Genomic DNA, 19,663 nt, shown 5'->3' with positions numbered 1-19,663 from the left:
CTCATACCCTTTTAAAAAAGGTTAACCAGTTTATATAACATCCCTGCTCCCATTTTATACTTAATATCAAGTTTGGTCAATGTTATGCTAATCACAAACTTATAAGATCGCTGATGTATTTAAATCTTAATGTATGATCTGACACTTGGCTCATTTTCTAAGATAGAATTCTCAAGTTCCAGAGGTCATGTTTTGATGAAAGATTTGTTCAACAACCAATTTCAGTAGACATCGAAAAAAAAGATTAAACTGCCATTCTCAAACTTGGCAGGAAATTACAGGTTGGTGAGTTTGATTTCATTTTGATATACTTCTGTCTATCATGTTGTGCATCAAACAGCTAACAGGAGAAAGTAATTTTGAAAACAGGACCTACTACAGTGCATTAATTATAAAGCTTCCTTCAAATGACACTATTAAAACTACTCATGGGTGACTTTCTTCTAACCAGTATTTTTAGTGGATTACAGTGTACTGTAAATAACTTCAAATGCTAGCAGTTAAACATGATTAGACTATCTATAAGGCTGTTGAAAACAATTAGAAGGGTCCCAAGTGGCTCAAATCGTAAAGGCATTTGCGCATAGAGTGCCATGTGTATCTTGGAGTTGGTGATCTTGGTTGGGGGTCCACAGCATTGGCCTTTGCGTTCACACAGCATGGGGAGGGGCAATCAGCTGGAGCTAGTTTGCCTGAATACATGCTAAAGTTCAGTCATGTTATGAATTATTTTGCACACAGTTGAGTAATGGGAGTTCTTTAATCAACAGTCAGGGTTGACAAGTCTACAAGCTGTGATAAATCCATAGGCGGTCATGCAGAATTTTAATAAAGCATGGGTGTGCACAGTGTGGTTGTCAGATCACTGTGAACACTCCTAGTCAGGCGCCAGACAAGGCCAGACGGAGACCTCCAGGCTGAAGAGTGTCCTCCATCGTTCAGTAGCTTGTCAACTTCTACAGTTTACAAGGTTCGCCAGGAAATAAATGGCGAGTGGCTTGACAGACAGCAGGAACAGAGGACACCCATTTCATCTCAGTCCTCCGGTGCTGGTATGTTGGCATTCAAATTAGAAAGACAACAGCAAAATAAATGAGGAAAATGGTATTCCTGTAGAATTACATGGTTTGTAAAGCACATGTTGGGGTATATTCAATACTGACACTAAAACTAGCACTAACACTGAACCCTTTTCACAATGTTGTATTGTTGGTAAATCCCTAATGCTAACTCATTTGCAATTCAAAATGAATGATTAATTCTCACAATCCTAAATTATGCACTGTAGTAATGTTTATATGTAATATGAACATACATTACTAGCATGCTTCTTCCAGTTCAGAGTTTCTAGTGGTCCTAAATTACAGCCGACCTAAACAAGCTGTTGAATTGTTTAAAGCTGTAATATCCCGAAGTAAAAAAAAAATCTATAGAAACAGAGTTTCAGATGAATCCTGCTTGGTAACATCCTTTGCCCTGTTCAGTTTCCAGGCGCTAGCAATGTCATATTAGATCATCTTTAAACAACCCATTGAAAGACTTATATTACGTTAACTTTGCTTGACTACTCCTCAGTTTACCTAAAGGTTGGGTAAGCACTGAAACAATGACTTCTGATTTTCATTACATTTTTAAAAGAAGTACAGTATAATTGTTTATATGTATGTCATAACAAACGAGCAAAAGAAGAAAAATAGAAATATGTTAGAGCTTCTACTTTTTGGGACATTACTATACAATACTTCTTTATAATATCATTGGGGATGCTGTGCTGCTTCTCCCTTACCATACTTTTAGGTTTATACCCCTGCCAGTCTGTGTTTCCCATGGAGCATTGCAACTGTGGAGTGTGCTGTTAGAAAATAAGCTTCTTGTTAACCTCTATTCCCTGTCTCTATTCTTCTGACAGATGGGCTATTTCAGTATTCAATCAAACAGAAATATCATGTCCTTGAAGAAACATGGATCTCTTTAAGCAGGCCATAATAGCTAACTATTTCAAGCTGGTTTTCAAAATATTTCTTATTTGCATATTTCTTATTTGTAATTAAAGATATTAAAAGAAAATGCCCCGTACCAATATGAAATGATTAAATTGTACCATATACTGTAACTGTTGGTTCATGTGGTACAATTACAATTAGAATATTCTGGGATATTTTTGATGATAAATATTAGGTATTATAGTGTCCACAATGCAAGTAAACCAAACTAAATTATACAATTTTAAGATATAATCCAATCTTTAAAAATGGGATTGGTGAGTAAATAGGATTGTTGTGGGAATGAGTGTGTCCCTCCTTGAATTGTCATCTAAAATAAGTTTTAACAGACAACAATGTCAACATCCCCTCCCCCCCCCCCCCTCAGGAACCTTCTCCCGCCATCAGGATATATTCTGCACTCCCCCCCCACCCATTTTGAGAACCATTGCTATAAATAATGCCATCAGTCCCAAGTTTGTTTTTCCCCTTGAATTTTGGAAATTGTATTGCAATAATAAACTAAATAAAACAACAACTTGGGTTTATGTAGCTCTTTATACATGTACCAAATGGTAATTATTACTGAGTTCAATAAAATATATCTGAAAGCACCTAGCACAATGCAGAACACAGCCAAAATTATCAGTAGGTCTGGGTCAAACTGAATCAACTTTTCATTTCAGAAAAATTGAAATTGCATCCAATTAACAAAGCAAATGGGTGTTAGCTACATTATTTTTTTTCTGTTCTCCCTAGGGGAGTACTGTCTTGCATTCAAGTTCCATATTATTCACTCATTGCTAGTTGCTGATATATCCTGTTTTTTATTCCATCAGATCACCGACTTGGAGGAACAACTAACCAATATAACAGAGGCCAAACAATTGGCAAATCAACCACTCAGAGAGGTATGTACACCACTAAGAGCGATCCCCCACACCATTGGCAGACAGCTGCTATGTATGCAGAGGTAGAAGGAAACCACCCCTACAGAGGCAGCCCAAGAGCTGTAAACCTCCAACAAGTACGCACCCCTGCAGGAACGAAATTCAGACACCTCAAACACAGTCCAGCACCCCATCGCAGATGGAAATACGCCCCAAGAGTGACGAGGGATGTGTCAGCAGACCCGGCACACAAATACAGCGCAGCACAACAGAAAATACACCTCTCAGAAAAGAGACATCCGACAAGGGCATGGAAACACAACAATTATGAGAAATATCGACAGCCTGGTACGCAACAGTAATCTGCAAGCTCACATGGTCTGCTGACTCCTTGGTGCCCGGTTCATCCCATCATGGGTCACCAAGCTACTGACCTGAGCTGGGGAGATCCTAGCAGTCATCATCCATGATGTAACCAAGGATCATAGGAAAGGCTGTGCAAGATACACTTATAGCTAGGTGTCGCTATCAATAGCAGACCCTCCACAGCTGTCTTCTCTGAAATATTGCCAGTACCACACAGACAGAGGCAGATCGGAAACCTTAATGCATGCAATTTATTTTTTTAATATACAGATTACTGAGGCCTATATTAAATTCCACATAATGCACTATATAGAAAAGTTGACAGACACCCGCGCACACACAGATACAAGTGGAATCTCTGCAGAATGTTCTATGGCGAACAGCTTATATAAAATTCAAGATACATTTCAGTGCATTAACTGAAGTGTATTAAGTTGAGTTCAGCAATTTAAGAGGAAATTAAGGAGAAAACTAAGTGGAAAAGTAACTAAGGATGGTTTATGCATGGCCACTGGGCTGTATATTCTATGCCAAAGAGCGATAATTGCATCACTTGCTTTCCACGGTAACCAAATCAAATTTAGCTTGGCGCTATATCGTAAATTTAATGTCTACTCATAAACTATTAATGAGGAAAATGTTATGCTTCTAGGGTAAAGTGTAACATGTTTTGACTTAGCTGCTCCACTGTATATGTAACGACATGAAAAGATATTAAAAAGTGGATCTGAGATTTCCTTTAACCTGATTGTTCAATATGAGATCCCTAATCTCTACTAAAGGGTTAGGGTTAGTTATGTTTAATCTATGTTCCAAACAATCTGCCAGAAAATATGTAAATACAGTATTTATTTATGTAGTATAAAAAAATACAGAGTAACTCTTTCAATATAATTTTAATTAACCATTTCAACTGCGATAACGAAGCATGAAGCTTACCAGACCACACATAGAATTCTGAGCGAGCCGCATTGCTCATGGAATATTGAGGAGAATATAGCAACAAAAACTAGTGCAGCACAAAATCATGAAAAAAACAAACACAAAAAAACTTGAAATGTTATTTTTTTTAAAGTGATCTTTTTCTAATAGCAATAGACCCCTTTAAGAGGGCTGTACCATCTGGTAAGGCTGATCTCTCCTTTGGCGGGGGACATTTATCACCATGAGGCGGGCCTTACCAGATGGTAAAGCCCTCCAGGTTCTGTTGCTTAAGTAAGCTCTATGGAAAGTATCCTCGCCAGCTAAGAAGAAAAGTGATCTGCAAGTATCCTCTACAAAGCTTAGGTGATGTCCTTCACGTGCCTCCTGTAACTTTCACCATTTGTTTACACATTGAAACTTGATTAGATAGATTGGGGCAGTCTACTGAAAGCCCTACACTGAATTCGATGGGCTCTACTATAACTGAGTACACTTTTAAACTTTGAGCTTCACTTCAAACCAAAGCTTCCAGAGGCTATTACAGCTCTAAATACAGTACTGTAACAATACATAATGCAGTTGAACTAATATTATCAGCTTTATAAATGCATTAGTGTATGTTAAATGTGACATCATGCCAGTTATCACCATGTTAAATGGTTTCTTAGGGTAATAAAAAAGAATATCAGTTTGTTTAAGTTCTTTGAATACAAAATATTTTCTGGAACGACATGTACAGTACATGCTAAAATGCTTTCTAACACAAACTGTTTGTTTTGTCCTTGCAATGGTAATGTTTGATTTGGTTCCAGACAGTTTACTAACCACTAGAAGGATTTGTTAAATCATTTAATTTCCATTTGAATGGCTAAAAGACTAAAAAGTATATTTTAATAAGGGCAGTTATGTTAAATTATGAAGATTGTTTTGCAAATCGCTAGCAGCCAAAGTGGATAATTTAAAATAAATTGTTCATATCATTTGTTTATTCATAATTAATGTAATTACATGCAATGATTAAAATGGCCTTGGTGGGTTATAACGTTAAAAAGGAACTCACAATTAATTTCCATGAACATGCTTTAAGCTGTCAGATGAGAGAGAAGTGAAGAAGCATGTTAAGAAACAAAACCTCAAACCATGTTCTAAGAGTGGGCATGTTTTAACCATTACTACAGTAGATAAATTGATCTAGCAGCCATGAGGGCATTGTGTAGCTGCTGCCTTTAATGTATTGTATTCGGGAGATGTCCATTACTTAAATTGGTGTTGTGGGATTTACAGTAACTTGAAAAAATTCACAAACTTCTTGTTTCTTTTGTTACAGAGCTGTCACTGTTTCATGACTGCAATATTGTCCTTTTTGTGAATACATTTTGTTATTGTCCAACTCAATTACAGGTACTATGACAGTGAAGGCTAACTCTTATTATAGAAGAAAATAAATGTGCCGATGTGTTTAATTCTGTTCATTCTTACACTTATGGGGCTGTAGAGTTTAACTGGAGATTCAATATATTTGCTTGTGTAGGAATCGCTTGTTTCTGCTTGTATGAACAGACAACGATTGAATCCACTGAACTATCCAGCTTGATAAAAACCTTTCAGTTATTTTTACTAACAAGTAGCATTAAACGTGGCCAAAACAGTTGTTATCAAGTTGCATCAATTGCTGACCCAAAGAAAACATTCCATGAACAACATTTAAATTTAAATAGCATTCGTATGGGCAGAATGGTTATATATATATATATATATATATATATATATATATATATATATATATATATATGTATTCGTAAGCAAATACATTTCAAGTGTTACAATACAAGTAATACAATAAGAGCAAGAAATACAATAACTTTTGTTCAGCAAAGTACAAGTGTGACAAACCACAATTCAGTAATACAGCAGATAATAGTGATAGTTACATCAGGATGTGATTAAATACAAAGTACTACAGGTTAAACACTTGGCAGATTACAGTATTCTGAAGTACAGGATTAAATGCAGTAAAATAGGGGGCAGATAAGAGCAAAATAAAGCACATTTACATGAAGGGTGATAGTGTCCCAGGATACAAACAGAGGAGTTCTACAGGTGCTCTTTGAAGAGGTGAGTCTTGAGGAGGCGCCGGAATGTGGTCAGGGACTGGGCAGTCCTGACATCTGTAGGAAGGTCATTCCACCACTGCGGAGCAAGGGTGGAGAAGGAGCGGGCTCTGGAGGCAGGGGAGTGAAGCGGAGGTAGAGCTAGTCTTCTAGTGCAGGCGGAGCGGAGAGGTCGAGTGGGGGTGTAGGGAGAGATGAGGGTCTGGAGGTAGCTGGGTGCAATCTGGTCAAGGCATCTGTAGGCTAGTACAAGAGTCTTGAACTGGATGTGAGCGGTGATCGGGAGCCAGTGGAGCGAGCGGAGTAGTGGAGTAGCGTGGGCGAAGCGAGGCAGAGAGAACACCAGGCGGGCAGCAGAGTTCTGGATGAGCTGGAGCGGACGGGTGGCGGACGCAGGGAGGCCAGCCAGGAGGGAGTTGCAGTAGTCTAGGCGGGAGAGTACCAGGGCCTGGACCAGGAGCTGGGTAGGCATGTCTCAGGTGGGAGCTTTGGGAGAGAGACTGCGAAGAAGTGTGTGTGTCAGAATTAAATTGTCTCTGGATAGTTACTTGCTCCATGAGGCCAACAAAGACAGTATAATTGTTGTTCTTTGCTGCCTGCTAATGAGCTTCATTTCTCCAGCACCATGTTACTGTGATAAGGCCCATGCTCAGCTGCATGGTTCTTGTTGAGTTGTGTGCTTGCACGCTTATAATGAAGTGTGATTGTTTCCACCAACAGCAAGGTGTAGACTTGTAATTAATTAGAAACATGTGCTAAAATTGAGAGAGGGGGTGCAATAATTGGAACAGAATGCTCATCAAGAAAGGCTTACAGGAAGGGGTTTGTAAAGTGCCTGTGGTAAAACACTTTTTTTCTGAACTATGAGTTCCAGTTACAGCTTATTTTTGGATCTTGATATTGAAATGGCTTGACATCTCAGTTTATTCAATTGAATGGAGAGACCAGGGGGTGGATGCGAACCACTAAATTCACTCTTCGAAGACGAGCGTCCTGCCATTGAACTAATGAGCAAGCTTTGTCTATGCTATGTCTCCTCTGCTCAGGTGTTCAAAGAATATTAAATAGGGAAGCCATATTTTAAACTGAACATTACATTATGGAGCAGGAGGATTGTTCTGTCATTAGTATACCTTCTGAGGTTGTTTGCCTGACAAAGATCAAAACGTTTACTTTATTGTATTACTACTTTTCTTTTGAAGTACTATTACTTGATATTTTTTTAAAGCTGGGTAATAGGATGGGTGTGGTTCCTTGATGTTAATAAAAGTGGACACTGATGGAGAAGAAACTTACAAGATGTTCTGCAACCAGGGGAACAGAATAGGGATAGGGCCTGAGCTGTTGGAGAGACTTCTTGAGTTTGCGTGCAGCTTGACTCTGGTGTGTTATTTGAAATCAGTTAGCCTGCAATTCATAAAGATTCTAATAAGGCATGATGTGTTGCAGTCATTTGGTTATTAGTGTATAAACCATACACTGTCCTGTAAGTCAATCTCAGTGTAAGAAATGAACATCTTTGGTACTAGCAGAAGAATGAAACCTTAGGTTTCAAAGTTCTTCCCCCATATACGCAGTGACTCTGAAACAAATCTTACAACTCTTTGATTAGATCATAAAATAAGAAGCAGCATTTTTGTTTGACTGAATTATGGTTCAATTATAAAATGGTTTTATTTACCGAACAGGAATCTACAAATAAGCCTCTTGCCTCAAAGTCCATATTATGAGGAGCCGTTACTTTCTAATTCTTGAGCAACAAATTCAATCTTAATGAGCTGTATATTTTACCTTCCACTGCCATTAATCTCAGTCTGAACCTGTAATGGGATTATTAGTTTCTAAGATGATGAACCTTTTTCTACCTGCAACATTCAAGTCCTAATTGAATAGCAATTTATGTTGTCTGCTTTCACAGTAAATCCGATGTTGCAAAAAAAACATTTTATTGTTATAAAAGACCAGTCGCTGTTACAAAGAGTAATGATTCTAGCCATGTGCCAGGTTTGACTCCAAATCGAAATAAGCTATTGTGCCAGTTAATATAGTGGCTTATACTGCAATTGTTGTGGTCACCATCTCAAACTTTTCTAATCAATGACGGCCCACACCGAACATCACACTGCGCAACTCAGGTGATGCAATACTTTTTGTACAATATTATATGTTTTAACAAAAAAACAAAAACAAACGCAAAACAACAACATCTAGAACAAACATTTACAAAAGTATCTTCAGGTGAGGAAGCTACATTGAGAAAGATGTACCACGAGCACAGACTTATAACTAGACAAATCATCTATTCCATTGCAAAATTCATTAAAAACAACAACAACTCTTTGTAAAATATATATATATATATATATATATATATATATATATATATATATATATATATATATATATATATATATATATATATAGGCACCAAATGAATACAGAAAGAATACAAAACTGGTAAAGTGAAAGGGAATAATCATGACTTGTACCCAGGCTAATTGTTATCAGTCCAAGGAATGGAACATTATCAAGGATTAGACAACTCAGAACTTTCGTATACCAATCAGGAAGCTTCATCAGATGACACTTTAGATGACCAGATTAAGCTAGGATCTCACCTTTCCAACATCCCTCTGACAGGGTTATTTTTTAACTCTTAAAATATGCAGATTGGCTTGCATATGTACAGTACTGGTCATTTATGCAAATTGTTTATAATGACATGCGCAGCAGGATCGTATATGCCCACCATCAAATTAGGTTTCTGAAAGTAGAATATATATATATATATATATATATATATATATATATATATATATATATATATATATATATATATTCTCCTTTCAGAAACCTAATTTGATATCTGCTCTTACTGGAAATAGATAGATGTAGGATGAATACTGGAGACCACAACTTTTTTTTTTTTTAAATCAAGTTTGTAATAAATATTTTGAGTCCTTTCATCAGCCATGGAAAGGATATAACAGAAAAATCCATTATTTATTCTCTCTCTCACCTCCCCATACATAGGATATTGTGAATTCGTCAATGATATACATATATATCACCTGACCTCTCTATCATGAAAATAAATAAATACCTGCCATAATTGTGAACACTCAGATAAAGCTGTTCATTGAGGACTATTTGCAAGAAATTGCATTTACTTCCTTTAGAACATCAAAGTATATTAATTTGACCTTAACTCGGTAATCTCATTATTGTGCCAGATTTGGAGAGAATAATGTGTCAGATGATAAATAGAAACACAGCACAGCTGAGGCATGAAGGAATTATGAACTTAATCATTTTCCTTTGTTTATACAAAGACTTAGCAGGACAGCTAAACATAATCAGTATTTAAAAGGAGATATTAAATTGTGCAAAGCCTAGAAAATCTGCTTTTATATATTGTTTTTTTTACAGTATTTGTGCCATACACAACAACTTAGTATACCATTTACTTGATTTCTAACTTAATTTGAGCATAGTGTAGTTCATGAGGATTTGAATGTGTTTCAAGATAGGAACCCCGTGGACACTACTAAACAAAGTCTCAACACTTGCATATAGATATTTATATCATATGTATTTGAGGTATTTCAGTTTGTTTTGTCTAAGGTTAGACAGGGTTATTTACTGTAAGTTCTTTACTGATTTACCTGCATGAAGAGGTAACACCATTGTTTCTCAGGCAAGCCGCATGATAAAATGCCTTTGAAGAAGCACAGATATCTCAGTGTGATATGTGTGTGTATTTTTGGCTGTCCTGCATATAGAATGCTAAAACAATATCCTGTTTTTGGAAGGGCAGGAAGCCCCCACAGTACCCTAAATAAATTCCTTAAAATGGAAAGTCTTATTCAGATCATATATTACCGGAGTTCTGATCCACTGATTAACTGTGCTCATATTTTTCCAGTTGATGAAAACATAGGAGTCCAGTTTTAGAGTTCACAATCAGATAAAAACAAGTTGGTTTGTTCACAGCTCAAGCTCTATCCAGGGTTTATGAAAAGAAAAATATTTGTGCTGGCTTTCTTATACAGTCTTCCTGGTCTCAACCACACTGTACAGTGAGAGTGCAATACAAAAGCTTGGGGAACATGCAAACAGCTGTAACAAGTTCAGACAAGTGTGGATTTCACATATTTATTTGGGAGTGCAACCATATGTGTTATACGCTTATATTTGATCTAAGCCCAAATGAGACTTCCACTTTAAAGGGGAGGAATACTTATTTAACCGTTCTACAATAATTGCTTAGTATCTTCCTATGTGCTGTGGAATCTGAATCTTAGACTTGATTTAAGTGTCTGCGGTACTGAACCCAGCACCTACAATTGGTCACAAGCAAGGCTGATTCACCTCTCCTCATACTTGAAGTTTCTACATAACAGATTCCATGTTGCATATATGCAAAGAATAATGTGTGGTTTTGAATTGATCTTCCAAGTGTTCTTGACTAGAACAATCATTTAATATTAAATCGTACTAAAAATACACTCTTCTCTGCAATTATATTTCTGTAGTTTTTAATCTCATCTCACTGACAGGATTCAGAACAGAATCCTTAACAGCAGTGCATCACACAACAACTGCCTATTACACTCTTCTCTCCTTTAACCTCGGTGAGGTCACGGCACAAATGTGACAGAGGGGGACGCTGGTAGAGAACCGGTGACCACTCACACCTCAAGCAAGCATTTGAACTACGATGCAAAAGAGCCAGGCTCGTCTGCATTGATGGACCAGTAGCTTTTAATCTCATCTGACTGACCAGAGTCAAAATCTGTAACAGTAGTGCACCACACAACACAGCCCGTTACTCTCAGCATCCTTTCTGCAAAAAAAAATGAAATAAAACACAATCAAAGTTCTGCTTTTGTTACTGATACTCATCTGTCCTCAAGCAATGGACTGTAATTTCACTCTCTTCCAGTTTGAATATAGTGTATAGTATGGAAGAACGTGTGTCATCATAAAGCATTTTTTGTTTTGTTATTTTATCACAATGTAGACAAATGCTTTACATACTCAAGATCCACCAAACAAAAACTGACTAATGACCTAGTGGCTTATACTGTAGTTACTTATTCCTGTGGAATATATTTTTTAAAACAATGAATACTGAAACAGCAGGTTCAAAATGCCCTGTGATCCACTGGTAAATGTAAAAAAATATATATTTGACAAGCCATGCAAAGCAAAGTCATTTTGCTGGTAATTTTCACAGCATTGTAGACATTTTAATTAAGGTTATGGCCAACAAAGGCATCCTTTTTCTGGATCAGTCATTGCAGGTGGTCTGAAAGGTGGTCTTGTAGGAAATAAATGTAACCAAGAACATAAGGAAAGTCAACTAAGCTATAAAATTTCAATTGAGGCAGATGTTTCAGGAGTACTTGGGTGTGTGCAGCAGGTGTTGTATTATAGGGTGAATGACTGATCCCTGACCCATGTCCACAGTAGCCAACTATAACCCTGTAGAATTGAAATGAAGGGCTGTAGTTCTAATTAACTGTGTGGGGTAGAGAGCAGGTAACGGGGTGAGCAACAACTGACACAATTCCTACTGGAGGAAAAAAAGAACAAATGCATAAAAAGATAGAATCCCACAATTTTAATTAACACAGAAATCCAATAAGGATCCCCCTGGTTGTAAGCAAGTGCTGGACAGCGCTTTCCTGCACTGAGCAGCCTCTGGCACATAAAACGAATGAACACTAGGAATGCTTATGCCTACTAGTGCATCCAGCAGGTTATTTTTAGTTTTATTTATGGTATTATGGTTTTATTTAGTCAGGGATTCACAAGTAAGACTTATTTCCAATGTTAAATGCTTCCCTATAGCATCAGGACTGAATTGATTCATCTGGATCCTACTTTTTAAACATCTGCGTTGTTTTTTCTCATCTATTTTCAACAGATTAAGGTGGTCTTGAAAGCTTATTTAAAAATTCACCTAACTCTAAAAGTCTGTCTACATCGACAAGAGCTATCAATGGCAGCATTCCACTAGGGGGCAGATTAGTGAAATCAGAGGGAGATTGTTGTAGTAACATTCATTTACATTGGGCAATGGGGCTTTTGAGGGGGGGAGATATGAATAAACAGGGCAAATATTTCAATCAAAGTGGGTGTCACCCTCCAAAAGAGAGCAAAGATGTAGTAAACATAATACAGACTTTCCTCCACTCATGAGTAAAGGTCTGTATACCTAACCTGTGGCTCTCTGACATTTACACCAGGCCTTTCCTTACTTGTGGTGGAACATCTGATATACAATATCACTGAGGATTATGTATTATCTCTATATGTGTTGATAGTATGGATAGTATGGTACTAATTTGTAATCACTGAGCCCCTATATTAGAAAAACAAATCAAGCAGTTTCCTGGGCTTCCTGTAATGATTTATTTACAAGATCAGTATGCTTTCACACAGCAGGCCTCATATTAACTCTGTGAAGTGCCGTAAAGTTTTCACATGCATTTCTTATGTGTATCGGTAATTAGCGTAATGTCTCGATAATATATTTGGTTAATTCTACTATTCTGATGTAATTGAAACACGCTCCCAATGTTTCAATAGCAGGTTCATTACACACGTACAAATCAGAAACACTAAAAAAAGCATATCATTATATTTGTCTGTTACCATGGAATATTCTATTTTAAATAATATTGAGTTGGACTTGATGACTCAGCCTCAGTGCTTCTAGAATTATAATGCTAACAGCAGAGTTGGTACACCAGATTACAGTGTTGCTATTGGTCAATTTCAAGCTTAATTGTGCTATTGCTAGAAGTGTATTAGTCATGACAAAGAGAGCACTTGCTCTCTAGAGCAAAAAATAAATAAAAGGAACAGAAGTTCTTTAGGCTCTTTTCATAGCCACTTATTATCCCTGACCAGGGCTCGCTCCTCCCCCCCAGGCCTGGCTATCCTCTACATTCCGCTCATCCTGTAATGAGCTGTGCACTGCTGAGATGGAAGAGATCCAAGCTACCCTTTGATTTAGACCGCTACCCTCCTCTCCTTCTTGACAGCTCTCACCTCTGCCAAACACTCCTATTATCAATCCATCATCCTGTCCTCCACTAACAACCCCTGCTGACTTTTCTCCACCTTCAAGACTGCTTCGTCTCTCACTGCCTTCCGTCGCCTCCTCAAGACCCACCTGTTTCAACTGCACTTGTGGATCTCTTGATCTACCCCTCCTCTTATGCACTGGACTGGCCTGACCTCAGCACCACGTTACTGGATTCTCAGCTACTCCTTGCACTTGTGCACTACTATTATGTCATTGTAGATACAAACTGTTTTAATCCTAACTTGTTATTTCTTATCTCATATTGTATTCTAGTAGTATATTCACTTAAATGTAAACTACACTGTATTTAAATATTATTTTTGCATTGTGACCTTGTGTTGCTCTGCAACACCTGTAAGATAAACTAATAATAATAATAATAATAATAATAATAATAATAATAATAATAATAATAATAATAATGTCTGGCAAAGGGAACACTGCAGGAAAGATACATGAGAAGACATAAAAAGTAGACACATTTATAACCGACTGTAATAGAGAGGGCTTTTTTTCTTAATAAAATTGATTAATTGATTAATAGCTGTTAAAATAAGGCTGGACGTTACATTATTTATACAGTATACTGTGTACATTAAAGTAATTCCAGGTAGCCCAATAATTAGAAATCATTTTTCACTTCCATTAATTACAGCGGTCTCAGAGGTGCAGTTTTTAAAGAATCACGTGATACAGCATGCGGGTATTTCCATTTTAAGACATGATATCTGGTACTACTTTAGGTTAAAAAGAGCTCTGTTTACAAGCAGTGCTGGCCAGGAAGTCTGTTACTGCTTTACTTCCTAGGTCATTTCACCCCAGTAGTGTCTTCTGGGTAAAAGCGTGTTATTGGCTGAAAGCATATTGTTATATCTTGATAACATTTACCCTAACTAAGCAGTTAGTAAAACATAAGCGAACACTGTGCTGAGATATAACAACTAGCTTCTTTATTGAGCTCTTCAGAATAACACTGTGAACTGCGCATACTCCGTGAGCTGTGAAAATACTACCAGTAGGTGGAAGTAGCCAACTAATCTTAATACTAAACCGCATACATAACACATACCAGGCAATGGAGGAAACACCTGACAGAAAACAACACAGTAAAGGGGTGGAGACGATTCACCCTAATACATGTGAAACAGGTAAACAACAAAAAAGAAATCGCTAATACAATGCAATTCTTAAACCAAAAACTCTGCCTGTAATGAGTACTTAAAATGGGTCATAAATTAGCTGGGGAATAAAACACTGAATATTTCTCAACTTTTACAGGAGCATCACAAGTAAAAGTTGGCAAACACTGACAAGTAAAAGTTGAGATAATGTCTCTGGCTTTATTCCCATCTGATTTAGGATCCCGTTTGTGTGAATAAAATTATAAAAACATTTTCAAATATATATCACCATGATACTGAAAAAGTAAACCACAGATTACAGCGGCTCCTTTACCTGTTTTATGTCACTACAAAGTTAGATTTAATCCAGGCCTGAGATACATTAATAATACCTTACCCCTTAATCCTTCTACTGTTGTTCATTATACATAATAATACCCAACGTCATTCCTTGTGTACTAGATTTAACAGCAAGCCACGCTATGTTCTATGGTGCCTCTTTTTCTTTGTAGTTTCTAAAGGTTTTTTGTTTTTTTTCTAGCAAACGATCCTAAATTACACGAGGGCAGTACAATGAGAGTAACTCCTGTCAGTTTCACCTGGGCTGAAAATAGATTGTGAAATCACTACACAAGAGAGATAAGCAGGGGGTCGACCTGTAATGTCTTTGAACATTACACAGTGCGATACGATCTCTTTCTTGAATCAGCGACATACAGCTCGGAGTTGAGAAGTCTTTAGGAAGTTGATTGATGGCATAATGACTAAGTGTTATACAAATTGCATTTTTAAATCAACCCTCCAGTCTTTCAGTGTTAGAATTACTTACATCAATCCAAAATACATCGCTCTAGTTGAAATGGATTTAATTTGAGACTTAGATAAAAGCCAAGATGGTCGAATGGTTAACATAACAGCCAGCATGTTCTTTTTTCAAGATAACATTTTTGCACATAACTCCAATATTTCAATAAATTACTTCATTAATCCAAAATCCCTAGATGTTTATGCCATGGTAGGATTAATAGTCATCTATGAAAACCTGGAAGACGGCAACTACTAGACAGGTCTATACCCTCCCCCCACCGCTCCTGCTCCTACTACTGTACCTATCTGTCTCACCTGCTATGACTGTCTCTCACATCCCTGTTATTCTGTCCTCTCATTCCTGTCCTCTGTCTCCGCTGCTGCTCCCCTAAACCCTCTAACCTCATCCTTCTGCCTCTCCCCCCCTCCCTCTCTCTCCCCTCCCGCACTCTCTCTGGTGCCCTCTGGAACTGTCACTCTTCTGCTAACAAAGCTGATTTCATCTCTGCCTTTGCATCCCACCTCTCTCTCGATTTCCTGGCTCTCACTGAAACCTGGCTCTCTCCAGATAACACTGTAACTCCTGCTGCCCTGTCTTCTCTCTACGTCCTGTCCCATACTCCGGGGAGGTGGAACTAGTCTTCTGCTCTCTCTCTCACTCTTTTCTGTCCCCTCTCCTCACTCTCTGTTAACACCTTTGAATTTCACGCTGTCCAACTAACCTCTCCCTGTCAACTCCTGCTAATTATTATTTGTTTATTTAGCTGGCGCCTTTATCCAAGGCAACTTACAGAGAGGTGTGTGAACTATGCATCAGCTGCAGAGTCACTTACAATTACGTCTCACCCGAAAGACGGAGCACAAGGAGGTTAAGTGACTTGCTCAGGATCACACAATGAGTCAGTGGCTGAGGTGAGATTTGAACCGGGGACCTCCAGGTTACAAGCCCTTTTCTTTAACCACTGGAATTGTACTGTACCGTCCACCTGGACCTCTCACTCACTTTCTCGATGAACATGACTATCTCCTCTCCTCCCTCCTCTCTCTGTCTACCCGCAACTGTCCAGTTAGTGATTTCAATGTCCATCTCTCCAACCCCAGCTACTCTGCATGATTCCTTTCTCTCCTTCACTCCTTCAACTTCTCTCTCTCCATCCCCTCCTACCCACAAAGCTAGCCGTCACCCTCTTCTCCTCCCTCACCTCCTCCCTTGATACCCTCTGTCCCCTCCCTACTAACTCACCCTCCTTCTCCTTCTCTCCCCTCTCATACTGACCTCTCCTCCCTCCTCCAGGGCCACAAACCCACCACGTGCGCCCTGGACCCCCTCACCACTCACCTCTTTCAAGCTGCTGCTCCTGCTCTACTCCCCTTCATCTCCTCCCTTCTCAACACCTCTCCTCTCTGGCCTCTTACCCTCTGCCTTCAAACAAGCCTCTATCACCCCACCTCCCTCCAGAACTACCGTCCTGTCTTCCTCTTACCCTTCTTCTCTATAACCCTCGAGTGGGTAGTACACCGACAGTTCTCTGCGTTCCTGTCTAACCACTCTCTGCTCGACCCTCTCCAATCTGGTTTCCGCTCTGCTCTCTCCACTGAAACTGCTCTCCTGTCTGTCACTAACTGGCTAAACTCTGCTCGTGCTGCCTCTCTCACCTCTGTCCTAATGCTCCTTGATTTCTATGCTGCCTTTGACACTGTGCTGATGCTGATGATGCTCAGATCTTCCTCTCCTCCCCCCACCTCTGACCCCACCGTCCCCTCCCATATCTCTACCTGTCTGTCTGCTATCTCCTCCTGGATGCACTTGCACCACCTCAAACTCAACCTCTCTAAATTTGACCTCCTTGTAATGACATAAAACAATAACAGACACACTAATGTACCTTTGCAATACCAAATACAAATGTAAATGTGGGAGGACCTCAAAGGTGGGCTATTTTGTGTATGATATATAATATTTGGCTATTTTTGCAAACTGGCTAAAAGTTCTTAAAAGCATCCTACTGCCCCTTGTCTGACAAATTGGTAATTTACTGGATACTGTCTCAGGAAACACACCTTTTTTCTAAACTTAGAAGCCCAGCTTTATTTTTTGAATAATTTAACACATTACTTGAGAAATGTAAATAAACTTTGCGATTCTAATTGGTACTAACAATATATACTTGTTTGTAGATTTAGGACTTTGAAATGTTTGTCAGTGAATTTAGTGATTTAGCATTTCTAAATGTAACTCTATCGAGTGTTAGGTTTCAGTAAGCAAATGTGATTTGTTTTACTCTCCGTGTACTTTTACCCTGCACAAACAAATAAATAAATGCATAATAAAAAAAGGAAATCTAATTTCCAAGATGTAAATGCCTCTCTTCAACCTTGTAGTTCTACATGCACTCCAGACCTCTAAGTGCCTAAAGTTCTACTGACAATTCTACTGACAATTCCATAATGTCATCAGGTGATTGTTCTTTTCACTTTTAACTGAGATAACTATTAGAGGAAATCTGAAAGTCAGGAAAGCATTTTTAGTATGCATGTTTATTTAAATATCCACATGATTTATGTGGCCCTGGGGTTGCTGGAGGATATGTTTTAGTTTTATTTTTTCAGGTCAGAATCTGCATTGCACTACAGTTTATTTGTGTTGTAGGTCATTTCATATTTCATCCCATTGAAATCAGACTTTCACACAAAGACATTAAGCTCAACTCATGCAGAGGGACCACCTTTCAGAGATTCAGTGATCAAGAGGGTTTCTGTGCTTTCTGTTGGTGACATTTTAGGATACAGTGACAGGGAGACCCTGTTGCTGGTTCTTAGGTGCATGTGTGCCTTTATGGAAGCAACAGGAGACGCGTTGCTAAGGAAATAATTGAGCAGGTAGGCTCACCTGGGGCTGAGCTGACGGGGAGGTCGTGATTGGCTGGGGGGCATGCCTGGGGAGGCTGCCAAGAGCTGAAAAAGTGTCTGTTCTACAGCTCGAGGGTAATGCACAGCCATAGCCATACAGACGGCCACTGAGTGAAAGCTTGCTGTGCTTTGTTTCATGTTGTTTTGCAGACTTGTATCAGCTGAAGCTATGGAGCATCTATCCCTGCACACGACCACAACCCAGGAGAGCCCTTCAACTGCAAGACGGTACTCATGAAGGCATTGCCCAGCCGAGGCCGTGTGAAGAGCCAGTAGTCACCGTGGAAAGCCAGGACTTCAGAAGTAGGTTAGTTTAAGGGAGGTTGATCCCAAACAGTGTATAGAGAGGGTTTGCGTAGAATAGTAGGTTCCTGGAGCGGGACGTTCCTTTTAGTGGGACTAGCGCTCGTCTTGTTTGGAAAACTTTTATTTTTAGCTTTGTTTTGTTTTCTTTATTAAATGTGACACTAGGGCTACCATTGCTGCCACTAGGGCTACCAATGCTCTGTGTCTGCCTCAGTATCAATCAGTGACAACTCACACATGTAACAGACCCATCTGTTACAGATACCATTAATGCAAAATTATCCAAAATCACCAACATTATTAGTGCATTTTGATGGTTCTTTTGTTTCAGATTCACAATTGTTTTTAAAAAAAGATCTAATTGTAGAAAACCACAGAAAGAGGGAAACAGCAACTCCCTTGGATTGTTGATATATATATATATATATATATATATATATATATATATATATATATATATATATATATATATATTACTTTCACCTTTGGTGTAAGCTTTCCAGACAAGAATGTAATGACATCTCTGTAGCTCTTTAGTAACCAGGACTACAATGAATGATGCTTCCTGTTGTGGGAAGCACGATGACTCAAGAAAAGGACATGCAGATGAGTGCTATAGAAAGTGCTTGTTAGTGTCCTGTTAAGTATGTGGATGTGACATCAACTTCCTGTCAGAAACTGAAGTAACAAATACAAAATGAAAAAAATTAAATGACAAATTGGAAAAGCACAATTGAAAAATATGAGTATTGCTATGAAGCTGTCAATACTTTTTGTGGTTGTTGTTCTTTTAGGTGTCACAGATGGTTCTGGCACGTCCCTTTTGTGCTAGAAGTCTTTAAATCCTTTTGCATGGAAGGCCTCTGTTGCAAGGGTGTGCAGTTACTTTGATGGACCCAGATTCAGTTAAAATGTGTTTGCCCACTGATGATGGGAATGAGAATGTAGAGATGGGAGCCCGGCTAACAAGATTTAAGTTTTTGTAGGTATTATTCTTTTACTAGAAGCAAGATGATCTTTGGGATACAAATTGAACATTTGTGAAACTGCAACATTATTATTATTATTATTATTATTATTATTATTATTAGTAGTAGTAGTATTATTATTATTATTATTATTATTATTATTATTATTACTAGAATTA

Source organism: Acipenser ruthenus, chromosome 9 (assembly GCF_902713425.1).
Source record: "Acipenser ruthenus chromosome 9, fAciRut3.2 maternal haplotype, whole genome shotgun sequence".
NCBI lineage: Eukaryota > Metazoa > Chordata > Actinopteri > Acipenseriformes > Acipenseridae > Acipenser > Acipenser ruthenus.
Note: the sequence above shows the minus strand (reverse complement) of the source record.